We start from the raw sequence: 14,273 nt of genomic DNA, 5'->3' as shown, positions 1-14,273 counted from the left end.
CTATCATCCCAGCGCTTTAGGGGGCCGAGGCGGGCAGATCAGAAGGTCAGGAGCTCGAGACCATCCTGCCGAACATGGTGAAACCCCGTCTCTACTAAAATTACAAAAAATTAGCTGGGCGAGGTGGTGAGTGCCTGTAGTCCCAGCTACTCAGGAGGCTGAGGCAGGAGAATGGCGTGAACCCAGGAAGCAGAGCTTGCAGTGAGCCAAGATCACGCCACTGCACTCCAGCCTGGGCGACAGAGCAAGACTCTGTCTCAAAAAAAAAAAAAAAAATTTTTTTTTCAGACAATTCTAGGAACTTCAGGGGTCACTAGATCCCTAAAGTCCCAATAAGAATCCATTAGGGTTTTGATCCCTAAGGGGTTAACCACCCCCACTTCCCTCCAATAGCCAATTTATGCAAAGCACCTGAAAAGGGACCTGCCACTTAGGAGGGCCTGAACAAATACTAGTCAATCTATCAGTTTCTAAATTACAATTAGTTTCTAAATTACAATTCTCCCATGCCTGGAGAAAATCTAGCTCTAATTTTTCCTTATATTTAGTTTTGAGAAGCTGTCGTGTGCAAGTGACAGAAATACCTCTGAGCAGAGTCTAGTCCTTGACTGACATGTCTTCCAGCTGGCCTGCCATACCTTGTTTGAACAAATTTGGCCTTTTCAAAAAAAAATCTTCCCTTTCTTGTCGGACTCTACCCTGCAGTCCTGTGTTGCTGCTACCCAGCCAGGATTTGTGTTCTCCTGACATCTCTCTCTCCGCTCCCTGTATGGAATTTATAGCAATTATCCTTTGGTTGGTCCCAGTGTCTGTATTTTGGCAGGCCGCCCTGTCTTCCCTGTGATAACCGCTTTGCAGACAGTGCAGCCGAGGCTCTGCCAAAGCCTAATGTCACCCTTTGTCAGATGCCGTCTGGGTCCAAGGGTCACCGACACCTGCCCCTCCCCTCCTCATGTCTGCTGGTGCAGGTTCCCCTTGCACTATATTTAAAAGCACACAATGCTGTGTAGGGCTGGCTGTGATCCAGTTCATTTGAACAAAGTTAGCAGTGAACCTGGATAATTCAGGCACCTCGAAATGTTTTTTTATGGCCCGCACTACCTGGATTGGTTTGTCTGGCTGTGTACTGCAAGTAAATGAACTGGATAATCGCCGTATTTCTATTCCACTCCGTGCTGTGTAGCCTGCGCCTCTGGAAACAAAAGTTTTCTCTAAAACAAAGTCACTTCTCAAGAACAATTATGCCCCCTGGGGATGAATATCTTTGTGAATGTGTGCCAAAGTATGACTAAACAAATTGGCTCAAAAAGTAGCTTTTCCCCATTTGACTTTCATTTGATAGTTTCATTGAAGATCAATGAGGACAACAAAAACCTCCAAAAACAAAAACTAAACCAAAGTTTTCTCCCCACTTCCCCTAAGTCCTCTTATTGATGTGCTCCAAGCCAACTGTATGTTTCAGGCTTTATTTTGTTATTCTATGGCTGCATTTTATTTTATTTTAATTAAAAATGTAAGATTTGTATCTATTTGGGAGTACAGGTGTAGATTTCTTATATGCGTATATTGCATAGTGGTGAAGTCTGGGCTTTTCATGTATCCATCGCCTGAATAGTGAACACTGTGTTCATTACATAAATAGGTAAGATTTCAATCCTCACCCTCTTCCCACCCTCCCACCTTTGGTAGTCTCCAGTGTCTACTATTCCACTCTGTATACCCATTGCATATTCATTCTTTTAAGTGAGAACGTACACTATTTTACTTTCTGTTTCTGAGTTATTACACTTAGGATAATGGCTTCCACTTCCATCCATGCTGCTACAAAAGATATGATTTCAGTCTTTTTTATGGCTGAGTAATATTCCATGGTATATATGTTTTCTTTATCCAGTCCTCTGTTGATGGAGACTTAGGGTGATTCCGTCTTTGCTATTGTGAATAGTGCTGCAATAGACATAAAAGTGCAGGTATCTTTTTGATGTAATGATTTCTTTCCCTTTGGATATATACCCAGTAGTGGATTACTGGATCAAATGGTAGTTCTATTTTTAGTTCTTTGAGAAATCTTCATAAGGTCTTTATGGCTGCACTTTAGGCATCTGCATCAGTGCATTTAAAGATGCTGGGGAGCAGGGCTTTTCGAACTTCAATGTGCATTCAGATGAACTGGTGATCTTGTTAAAATGCAGATTCCGATTCTGTGGGTCTGGGATGGGGCCTGAGAGTCTGCATTTCTAGCCAGCTCTCAGGTGATGCCATTGTTGCTGGTTCATGGGCAAATCTTAGAGAGGTGAGACTATGGCCTTCTTCCGCAAGATACCTGCACACAGCCATCAAGCCTGTCCCAACACATGCCGGCCTATGTGACCTCTTTAGGTTCTCTACTTGGCCTGCTATTTGTCATAACCCAATTCTGTTTTCTTACAGCAAATCTTAGTGAAAAGGCTCTGGTCTTGAGAGAAGAGCAATCAAATTTTAATGAAATCAAGGCAGGATAGACCTAGACACAAGATATTATCCACAAAGACACCTCTTTACCTGCCAGCCCTCATTGGCTTCTTACTAGTTATTTAAACTTCCAAGTAGAAAATTGTTCATTACTCAAATTTAGAACAGCCTAGAAAAGTACAATGAATGTTAATTTTCAAAGTCTTGAGTATTGAGGTGGCAATTTTTGGAGATTTGGTTCAAGACAAGAACATCTCTGCTCCTATCTATTCATTCTTTTTGTCACTCCTATTAAACGTCATTCCTTTTTGTTTGTTTGATTTATGTTTCTTAGAAAACCACCTGAACTGTTTTTTGGAATGAATTGGGTGTATATTAGCAAAATATTTATGTAAACATTTATTCTTTCAACACTGAGTGTTCACTATGTATAAAAAATTGTGGTAGTGACTTTGCTTCTAAGTTAGTAAAGCAAACCATTAACCTCTGTGGGTTTTCATTTCACATCTGAATAATGAAGGGCTGGACTGGATGATCCTGAGCTGTCTGAGAGTGTGTCATTCTAAGAACGGGGAGAAGCCGAAGCAGTAACATTCTGTCTGTTTGTGGCTTTTTACTGCCCAACACAAAGGCTTTTCTTAGCTTTTTCTTTTTCACAGCGAAGCAGAGAAGGCACACATCTTTCTGTTTGTGTGTTTCATGGCCATGGGGCGATAAATGAGGAAGGAATGCTTCCCTATGGTAACGTGGCTTTTTTTTTTTTTCCTTGAGTAGAAGAGTATTCTTATTAAAAAAAACTCTACACAGTATTTCTATATGTAAAAGCGAGCCCATCCTGTGGGCCTTCCCTTTGCCCCCCGAGGGGGTTCCAAAGACACCCGAGATCTCTGTGGAAGACAGATGGAAAACCACTGTCCTTAAGTAAGTTCTCTAAGAGCCAGACTCCAAACTGCTCCATGCTGTTTCTGCGTAAATAGTCCTGGGGGTGGGAAATCTAATTTAGGAAGTAAATATTTCAGGGCGTGGAAATCTGAGTACGTCTAGGGACATGAGGAATAAGGAGTACAGAGGGGCCATTTCCTTTTGAGGACAGTAAGGGAAACAGGTAGGGCCTGGCACCTGTGCACAAAGCTGAACAGAGCAGGCCTTTAATGCCTCACAGTTTTTCCTGTGCAAGGGATGGATTTTATTTTCATAATGGAGAGGCTGACCCCTGGCTGGGCATGAAGCAAGAATGAGGGGTGGGGAAAGAACAGGAGAGAGGGAGAAGGAGACAAAGAGAGAGGCAAGGAGAGAGAGAGAGAGAAAGAGAGAGAGAGAGAGAGAGAGAGAGAGAGAGAGAGAGAATGGGAGAAATGCACCCAGTCTTTACTCCCTGGGTCTGGTGGGCAGGAAATGAGGCAGAGCTGCTGGGAGCCTATGATGGATGATGCGGAGGGGCCTCTCCTGTCCTTGTACTGCATCTGTTCCGTTCACATTGGGTTGGCTTTGGAAGTCCCAATCTGCAAACTACAGGGGCTGGGTAAAGACTCTAAATCAAGTATTTCTGTCTTGACTGTCTTTGCTGTCTGTGAAATGCTTAAGCACTGAGTGAAAAGAGGAGTCCTAGTTTTTACTTAAGCCAGTGGAGCATAAGCCCTGTTATGGCCTTTAGGCAAATGGCTTTTTACTACATATATATATACACACACACACACAATTCCTCCCCCCCACACCTTTTCTTACAGTATGAGTAAAAGCGAAGTGTTCCTTTTCTGCTGTTGTGAAGGCTGCTGTCTACTTGAGTTGCTTCTATAGCAAGAACAGTCAGTGTCATTAATTTTTTCCCTGTACTGTGTGGGCTGGGAACATGAAACTGACTTGATTGATCATATTGCCACTTCAAAACAGGAGGCTTCGGAGGCAGGTGGGTGAGTAGGTTGGTGAAATACTTCAGAGAGTTAATGCATTTGTGTCGTTATCAGCAGTACCACCCTTTGGTAGATGGATGACAGTTTGGATCAGCTTGAGTGTGAGTGGCTGGGGTAGAAATCAAGATGGAAAGAGAGAAGTGAGGTGCAACTAAAGGGAGAAAATGACTCTGCCTCAGTCCCACTAAAGCTGTGATTATGACCTGGACAGTGGGTGTTCCCTTGAAAGGAGAGCATGGGTAGATTTGTGCTGGAGGGTGAGTCAGGGTAGGGATGGAGCTGGAAATCATGTCTTATAAGGAAGAGATCACAGACCAAGCCTCTTTAATGGCAAAAGAGAAATTTCTACTTTTGTGTGTGTCCGTTTATTGTCATCAATTCTTGAAAGGCTGCTGCAGTGAAGAGATTTGGGATTCTGTGTGGCTTCCAAGGAAGAATTTGAGCCTATTTTGGCTCCATTGAAAGAGGACTGTTTAAACCGAAAGGGCAGCTTCTTGTAAAAGTGAACTTCTGCTCATGCCATGGTTCAAGCCAATGCTTTAAGGGAGATGCATGGACTGGGATGTATTTGGCCTGGACAACCTCTAGAGGCCTTTAGAAGACTGTCAGACAAAGATTCCATGACATTTCATAAATGTCCTCCCCATCTCCCATAACAACTCAGGGACAATTTCTGGCCTTGCTGAAACTATATATCCTACCCTGGACAGAATCTAGTTTTCTGTGGAAGTGGAGTCATAATAAAATAGCCTGTTTTCCCTTTAAGAAATAAGAAAATTGGCTGGGCGTGGTGGCTCAAGCCTGTAATCCCAGCACTTTGGGAGGCCGAGATGGGCAGATCACAAGGTCAGGAGATCAAGACCATCCTGGCTAACACGGTGAAACCCCATCTCTACTAAAAAATACAAAAAAATATCCAGGCGAGGTGGCGGGCACCTGTAGTCCCAGCTACTCGGGAGGCTGAGGCAGGAGAATGGCGTAAACCTGGGAGGCGGAGCTTGCAATGAGCTGAGATCTGGCCACTGCACTCCAGCCTGGGCAACAGAGCCAGACTCCGTCTCAAAAAAAAAAAAAAAAAAAAAAAAAAGAAATGAGAAAATTGGCCAGACGTGGCAGCTTATGCCTGTAATGCCAGCACTTTGGGAGGCCAAGCCGGGCGGATCACTAGAGGTCAGGAGTTCGAGACCAGCCTGGCCAATATGGTGAAACCCCATCTCTACTAAAAATACAAAAATTAGCTGGGTGTGGTGGCGTGAACTTGTAGTCCCAGCTACCTGGAAGGCTGAGGCAGGAGAATCACTTGAACCCAAGAGGCAGAAGTTGCACTGAACCGGGATCGTGCCACTGCACTCCAGCCTCCAGCCTCCAGCCTGGGCAACAGAGAGGGACCCTGTCTCAAAACAAAACAAAACAAAACAAAACAAAACAAAACAAAACAAAACAAAACAAAACAGAAACAACCTCCCCTCCCCGTCAAGCACAAAACCCAAACAAACAAGAAATAAGAAAATTAACAATCTTAGTTTTCGTGTAGTTGTAATATAGGAGAAAGAAAAAAGAGCCCAGAATCTAGAGTGAGGTCCTAGCTCAAACATTTATTTGCTGCATAATATTAGGCAAAGCCTCAGTTTTTAAATTAATAAAATAGACCTAATGTTATTACCCTTACAAGACTGTTATAATCATTAACCGAGATAATATCTGTGCCTGAGACAGGGCCTGGTACAGAGTAGTCACTCAATAAATGGAAGTTATCCTTTTAAATCTCCCAGACAATTAAAAATAATACAGCCAGGTAATGAAGCAACTTAGGGACAAGGTTGGCTTATAAACATAGATAACCTCCATATTAGTTTTCTGGTTTTTTTTTTTTTTGGTAAAAAATCACCGCGAACTTGGTGGCTTAAAACGACACAAATGTATTCTCTCACAGCTCTGGAGAACAGAAGCCTGACAGAAGGTGTCGGTAGGGCTGCGTTCCCTCCCAAGGGTTGGGGAGAAAATCCTTTTTGCCTCTTCCAGCTTCTGGTGGCTCCAGGTGTTTCTCAGCATTTGGCTGCACAACTCCCATATCTGCTTCCATTTTCACATGGCCTTGTCCATGGTGTCTGTCTGCTCTTTTTTGTCTCTTATGAGAATACTTGTCATTGGCCAGGTGCAGCGGCTCATGCCTACAATCCCAGCACTTTGGGAGACTGAGGCAGGTGGGTCATCTCAGGCCAGGAGTTTGAGACAGCCTGGCCAACATGGTGAAACCCTGTCTCTATTGAAAGTACAAAAATTAGCTGGGCGTGGTGGCGGGCGCCTGTAATCCCCGCTACTCAGGAGGCTGAGGAACAAGAATCGCTTGAGCCTAGGAGGCGGAGGTTGCAGTGAGCCAAGATCGTGCCATGATGGCACTCCAGCTTGGGAAACAGAGCAAGACTCTGTCTCAAAAAAAAGAGCAAGCAAATCTTGTCATTGAATTTGGGGCCCACCTGGTTAATCCAGGGTGGTCTCATCTCAAGATCTTTAACTTAATTACATCTGCAAAGATAATTTTTCTAAATGAGTTCATGTTCACAGGTACCCAGGATTAGTAACTGGCCATGATTTTTGGGGATCACCATTTCAACACACTATACCATCTGTGAAGGGAATCTAGTGACAAATCATTGTCCTGGAGATGCCCTTCAATAGCCTTTCACTGTGCAGACAGACTGTGCAATAGACTCTTTAGCTTGTCTAATGGTGGGCCGGTGAAATAGAAAAGGTGGTATTTAGGTTGGGGCAAGATATAAGCCATTGGCCTGTTCTTGGTGAGATTTCCCCTTCACACTGTATTCGTACTGTCTTTCTCCTGTCACTGAGTGTCTGACTGCCCCCTTCACATTCTTCCCAACCCATTTAGGTTGGGTTAGACATAAGAAAAATGTCTACTGGAAGATTTGGATAAGGAAAGGGGGTGAGGGTGAAATGGTGTTGTGGTTCTGGTTTATATCGTTAGCTACCTGTTTACTTGGGACAAAACTGGAAACAATAATCTTTTAAATGATGGTTATCATTCCAAAGTTCTCCACCCCAACAGGCTACTTTGTATTGACTGTGATTCTCCATAGAGACAGACTGCAATATAGTTTTTAAAATTATTATTTATTTTTTTTTCATTTTTAGACAGAGTATCACTCTGTTGCTCAGAAGTGTGGTGGCACGATCTTGGCTCACTGCAACCTCCACCTTCCAGGTTCAAGCAATTCTTGTGCCTCAGCTTCCCAAGTAGCTGGGATTGCAGATGTGCACCACCACGCCTGGATAATTTTTGTGTTTTTAGTAGAGACAGGGTGTTGCCATGTTGGCCAGCCTGGTCTCAGACTCCTGGCCTCAAGTGATCTGCCCCCCTCAGCATCACAAAGTGCTGGGATTACAGGCATGAGCCACTGCGCCTGGCCTGAACCACCGTGCCTGGCCTGAGCCACCTTGCCTGGTGCAGAATGCAATATGGTCTTGAATTCAATTGTAAATGTAGCCAGAGGTCCCACTTGGAGTTTAAGCTGTGTCCAACACTGGGGTTCAGACAAGTCTGGACAAGGCTACTAAACTGGAGTGGTGGGGGACCAAGGGAGGGCTTCTGACAGCCCTTAGTGCTGGTTGGCATGAAGGACCCAGGAGCATCCTAGGAGAAGATTTATCCCAATGGGAAGAAGGAGACAGCATGACCCTCCAACCCTAAAACTTCAGAGGGAAAATGGGATTCTAATGCATGGTGTCTCATTCTCAAATCTGCCTGTAGTCTATTCCTGGGTCTTAAAGAGAAAGTGAACTGGAAGTTAAAGCTCAAAGAGTGGTTTGAGCACCACTCTGTTAAGTACTGTGGCATAGTCGATGCAGTTTTTACATTGCTTTCCCAGAGAATAATGGAAAATCGGGTGGAACAAGAGAAGCCTGGGAATTACTGGGCTCAGCTCTGGCAATGCCCAGCTGGAAACCTCACTATCCACTGGGAGGTGGCAGCATTTGGCAGAAGTGGTTCTAGCCAGTGGAAATGACAGCTCTGCTCAGCGAGGGTGGCAGTACCAGTGGTACACGCAGTTTGCCACAGAAACAACAGTGATGCCCAGCAGATACTACTGGGGAGCAGACCAGAATTCCCTGGGAGAAATTTCAACATTCATTTAACAAATATTTGCTGGTTACCCACCATATGCCAGGTAATGGCAATACAATGCCAGGGGGACACAAATGGTGGGCAGAACCCACCGTGGTCTCTACTTGGTGAAAGTGTTCAGATACTGGGGCTTGCAGGAGCAGATGGAAGCAAAGAGGAATAGAATTAAGCAATTTTTTAAAAAAACATAACCTCATCTCACTCCAGTCTAATGAGATTTGGAAAACGGGATGCCATGTATTATAAGGCTTGCAGGCATGCTCAAGCTTAGATTTTAGCCCCGAGGTTTGCAAAGAATTCTTCCACACCTAAACACCTCTCTTACCTTAATTTTAAAAATTAATTGACAAAATTGTATGTTTATCATGTACAGCATATTGTTTTGAAATATGTATACATTGTGGAAGGGCTAAATCAAGCTAATTACTATATGCCTTACTTCACATACTTATTTTTTGTAGTGAGAACACTTAAACTCTACTCTCAGCAATTTTCAAGAATACAATAAATTGTTACTAACTCTAGTCAACATCTAGTACCATAGATCTCTTGAACTTATTCCTCTATCTAACTGAAATTTTGCATCCTTTGACCAACATTTTCCCCAGCCCTTGGTAACCACTGTTCTACTCTGCTTCTATGAGTTTAACTCTTTTAGATTCCATGTGTAAGTGAGATCATGTGGTATTTGTCTTTCTGTGGCTGGTTTAGTTCACTTAACATAATATCCTCCAGGTTCATCCATATTGTCACAAATGATAGAATTTTCTTCTTTTTAAAGGCTGAATAGTATTGTGTATATATCCATTGTGTATATATGGTGTATATATCCCTGGTTTTCTTTATCTGTTCATCTGTTGATGGACACCTAGGTTGATTCCATATCTTGGCTATTGTGAATAGTGCTGCAGTGAACCTTGGAGTGCAGGTTATCTCTTTGACATACTGATTTCATTTCCTTTGGATATATACTCAGTAGAGGGATTGCTGTATTATGTTGCAGTTCTATTTTTAATCTCACCTGAACACCTTTCTGCTGTCAAACGCTCTACCACTGAGCTGTGTGTGCCCCCCTCTCACCTGAACACCTTTCTAAGATAACAGGCTATAGGCTGCTCAGCCTTTTCACTTAGGGTAAATGCTGGCCATTCAAGACACAGAGGAGGGATGGATGAATGGGTAGAGTGGAGGGATGAAGTAGCAGAGTGCCGGATGCTAGTCTGAGGGTAGTTCTGACTAGAATTTGGATCTTCTTTTGTGGCTCTGCTTGCCTTAAAGCAGTGTTGGTGTGTGTGTGCTCTTCCCCCCTGCTTCTTCTAGGCTTAAGCTAGTTATTCTATCATTTCCTGGAGTCCAGTGTTTGTCAAACTCCAATAATGTGTACACAAATGTACTGGAAATCTTGCTAAAATGCAGACACTGATTCGCTGTATCTGTGGAGGGGCCTTGGAGTCTGCATTGCTAACAGGCTCCCAGGTGATGCTGAAGCAGCTGGTCTACGGACTACACTTGGAGTGGACAGGTTTTAGTCCGTGAAAACACTGCCTGCAGAAAGCCTCTGGAGCCATTTCTAGTTTGATGACTTTGGAGCTCTGCCTGCCTCTCGTTTGGCCAAGATTCAAGGAGAGTGTTTCCTTATCATTTTTTTCTAAAGCCTATTATTTATGAATACTATATATCTTTTTTCTCCAAAGATGAGGTCTACCTGCACTCCATAAAGCCCATATTTGGGCTTCTTATATCAATACATAACTTTTCTCAGAGTGGTGCTAACACTGCTGGTGGTGAAGCCCTAAGTACAAACCTGTTTTAGGAAAGAAATTCATCTTGTTAGAGGGAGCCGAGCTACTTACAAGGCAGATAACGTTCTGCAGCTTGCTGAATTGATGGAGAGAGGCACCGGGATTCAGACTCACCTATTTTTCATTCTTTGAATGAAGTCTATCTTCTGAATTACATGAGCCATGTGAAGCAGGGAAAGAGAGCAATGGTTCTGGAAACAAAAACAGAGTTCTTATCTTTTAATACAGAAGAGAATGCCTCAGGATATTATTATTTGTGATTTATGGGGTGCATAGCAATATGACCAGTGTCTCACCACAGCAGACACAGGACTCTGACCCTCTGCCTTTGATGAACTCTTGTAGCTTCCCAGGGGCAATTTTCCACCGTAGAATAGTTGCTGCATCACAAAATTCTGGCTTAAAAAATCATACTGAATGAGTTACTAGGAAACTTGATTTCTATTTCCAGTTCTACCGCTGACTTAGTCTATGACTTTGTCCAAATTCTTTAGAACTTTTCACCTACTAAGAAGTTAGGTTAATCACACTCGCTATTAATATTTGCCTGTGAGATACCTTGAGATATGTTTATTAGCTAAATTTTCTGAAGTATTTGTGAAAACTCAACTTTCTTCCTAAAGATATATTGGATTTCACTGACAAGATCAAACCACATAAATGAATAAAATCAACTAAACAAACGAAACAATGAAGAGGATCATAGAGGCCTTTGTAAGTCAGGAGTAGATGGCAAAAGGCAAATCGCCCTCCTTCCCTCTCTGCCTCCTCCTTTCATTTCTTCTTTCCTAATTTTCTAAAACTTTATTCTGAAATAATTTTAGACTTATAGAAAAGTTGCAAAAGTAGTACAAATAATTCCTGTATAACCTCCATCCAGATTGCCTAAATGTTGCTGGTATTCGGACATTCACTTTCTCTTTCTTTCTCTTTGTGTGTGTGTATCCATACTTATCTCTCTATATCTATATGCTTTTTTCTGACCTAATTGAAAGTGAGTAAAAGACAAGACAGATGCCCCTTTATGCTTAAATATTCACTGTTCTCTTATATAACTGTAGTAAAGTCATACAAATCAGTAAACTACATTGACAATAGTATTAAATCCATGTATTTATTCAAATTTTGTTAATTATCTTAATAATCTTTTTATAGCAAGAGAGGCTGGGCATGATAGCTCACGCCTGTAATCCTAGCACTTTCGGAGGCCAAGGTGGGCAGATCACTTGAGGTCAGGAGTTTGAGACCAGCGTGGGCGACATGGTAAAACCCCGTCTTTACAAAAAATACAAAAATTAGCTGAGGGTGGTGGTGCGTGCTTATAGTCTCAACTACTGGAAAGGCTGAGTGAGAGTATTGCTTGGGTCTGGAAGGTGGAGGTCGCAGTGAGCCAAGATCATGCTGCTGCACTATGGCCTGAACAGAGTGAGACTGTGTCTCAAGCAAACAAACAAACAAACAAACAAACCCCAACTTTATAGCAAGAGAAAAACATAACATTCTTTGGTTTAGGATCCAACCCAGGCTCATGTGTTATACACAATTGTCCCATTTCTGTGTCTGCTTAACCTGGAGCATTAACCCAGTTTTTCTGTTTTTCATGGAGAAGGTAAATTCTTGAGCTTAAGAGAGCCCTTGAAAAGTTGAATGGATAAATGTTACTTTATTTTAACAAACAACCATAAAAGGCAGCTAGGAAGTCCCAAAGTTGAATTATGAGAATATTAAAGTTGTTTTTTAAAGTTATAAAAATAGGGCAATTATAATATAAATTTTAAAAATACAGAAATAAATCACATAAAAATAAAAGTTCTCCCTGGAATCCCACTTTTACTCAACCTGTTAAAAATTTTTGTATATTTTTCAGATCATTTTCTACGCTCATAAAACACATAATTTATAACTTGTACTCTTTTTAAGCCAAAATGCAATCAGACTGTACATATTGTTCTGTAATTTCCCTTTTTAAAAAAGTTACTTTGTCATTAGCATCTTTCCCTATCAATTTATGCAAGTATATGAGGGCCAACTTTTGTCATCTCTAGTGGGGAAGCCCTAACCTGAGCCCAAAGTCTTCCATTTTGCTTTGGGTAGTAGCTTTGACTTACTGATAAGTTTGGAAGTGGCCTTGTTCACTGGGAGAGAATGTTCCTTTTTCACACCTAGTTGTCCAAGTACACATGGAAAGTTTGGGAAGCAAACTCCCTTTTTGAATTATTGACCCTTTCTGACCTTTTCTTTCATGGTACCCACAGATCCCTCCCTTAATTTATGGCCCCTTCATGGAGAACCTCATTAGGGTGACTGTAGCCTGGGAAGCTCGACCACAACTTGGATAATACAGTGTTGAGGTTGAACTATTTCAAAGGTAAAAACAAAGTATGAAAAAATGTTTAAAATAACACTCTCAACTCTTTAAAATCTGTCTCTTTTGCACTGCAACTAGAGTACAAGATGACATGACTGGTGATTATATATACATATATATATATATAAATGAAATACCCATATACACACAAGCACACACACATGCATTTTGTAAAGTTTCTGTGATCACATATCTGGGAACCATCCCCATGGGTGTTAATTTCTAACTGTTTGGATACTCTTTTATCTGTATCCTAGATTAGAAGTGCAGCTGTTCTTCTCCAGTCTTAGACACACTTGCCTGATCTTGGAATGACTTTAGGGGGTTTCTTGCAACTGTTTTGCTGAGATATTTAAGAAAATCAGTCTTAAAGATTGGTTTAGGCTATTTTTCCTTTGGTTCTTGACTGGATATTTTCTGGACCTTTCTGACCTTTAACTTTATTTATCTTTTGCTTACACTGACCTTATGGTGCCTTTAAACCCAAGAGTGCAACGAGGCAGTGATGATCCAAAGTTATTTGCGAGTTTGATGGCTGTATTAGCGGTTTTCCCATTTTGCTTCTCTCCTGCAGCCTTTAGCCCTGAAAGCATTTTGGAACAGGGTCTGTTTTCCTATAACTGCCTTCTTGCACTTGTTGGGCAAAATCAGAGCAATGATTGAGTCCTCAACACCCTTATGGCACTGCAGAGTAATAACATTTATCACAGTTCTTGTTTAAGCCCTTTAGAGAATGACATTTCACAGTGTAATTTTGCTTCACAGATTTTTCCCTTGTGAGTTTTAACTTTCAGGGCAGAATTCTCTCTTATGGCTTCACCTTTTTCCTATTTTGTGTATCTGTGAGAAGTTGCACAAATAAGGCTCCTCTCAGCATAGCAAATGGAATCAGGTCACGCTCCCGAGTGACCTTCACCTCCAGATTCCTGATTGTTTCTTCCTTATTTGTCATGAGCAGGCCCAAATTACCTCACCTCTAGCTGCCCTTTCCACTTTACGAAACAAGCAACTAACAGCAACGCAGCTCTAAAAATTCCCGGATGACCTGAATTTTGCTCTTTTTATTATCCCTTAAGAAATGTCTCAGTAATTGAAATCTAGAGTAGCAGAGTTTTGCGATCTTGTCATTTAGCATTTTACTTATATTTGGTTTATGTATATTGTGCCTTTAAACCCAAGAGTGGTCAAAGTGTGCCTGAGGGACCTGGAGGACTGAAACCAGGAATATCGTCATTTATTCAAAGGCGAGAAGTGAAACAAGGGTTTTAGCACCCCCACTTATTCGGGAGTTAAGAGGAAAAGGAGGAGGAGAATGCTGGAGAATTTTAGTAGGTAGCAGCAGGGAGAGGCGAGACATCTATGCAGAGATTTATACTGCATGCTACATTTTATTTATTTATGGGGACATGGGTATCTGTTTTTTTCCCTCTACAGTAATTTATCAGTGAGTTCATCGTGATTTAGTAGTGCACAGAGGACACCCACTGCTAATTCCCCTTTATTTCATATATTTCTTTTACCTTAACTCATAAAGCTTCAGCATTGCTACTTCCTTTATCATCCATCTGTATTTCATTGCAAGTCCAACTCTTTTTGAT

Source organism: Chlorocebus sabaeus, chromosome 7 (assembly GCF_047675955.1).
Source record: "Chlorocebus sabaeus isolate Y175 chromosome 7, mChlSab1.0.hap1, whole genome shotgun sequence".
Lineage (NCBI taxonomy): Eukaryota > Metazoa > Chordata > Mammalia > Primates > Cercopithecidae > Chlorocebus > Chlorocebus sabaeus.
The sequence above is the reverse complement of the archived record's forward strand: the minus strand, read 5'-3'. Positions refer to the sequence as shown.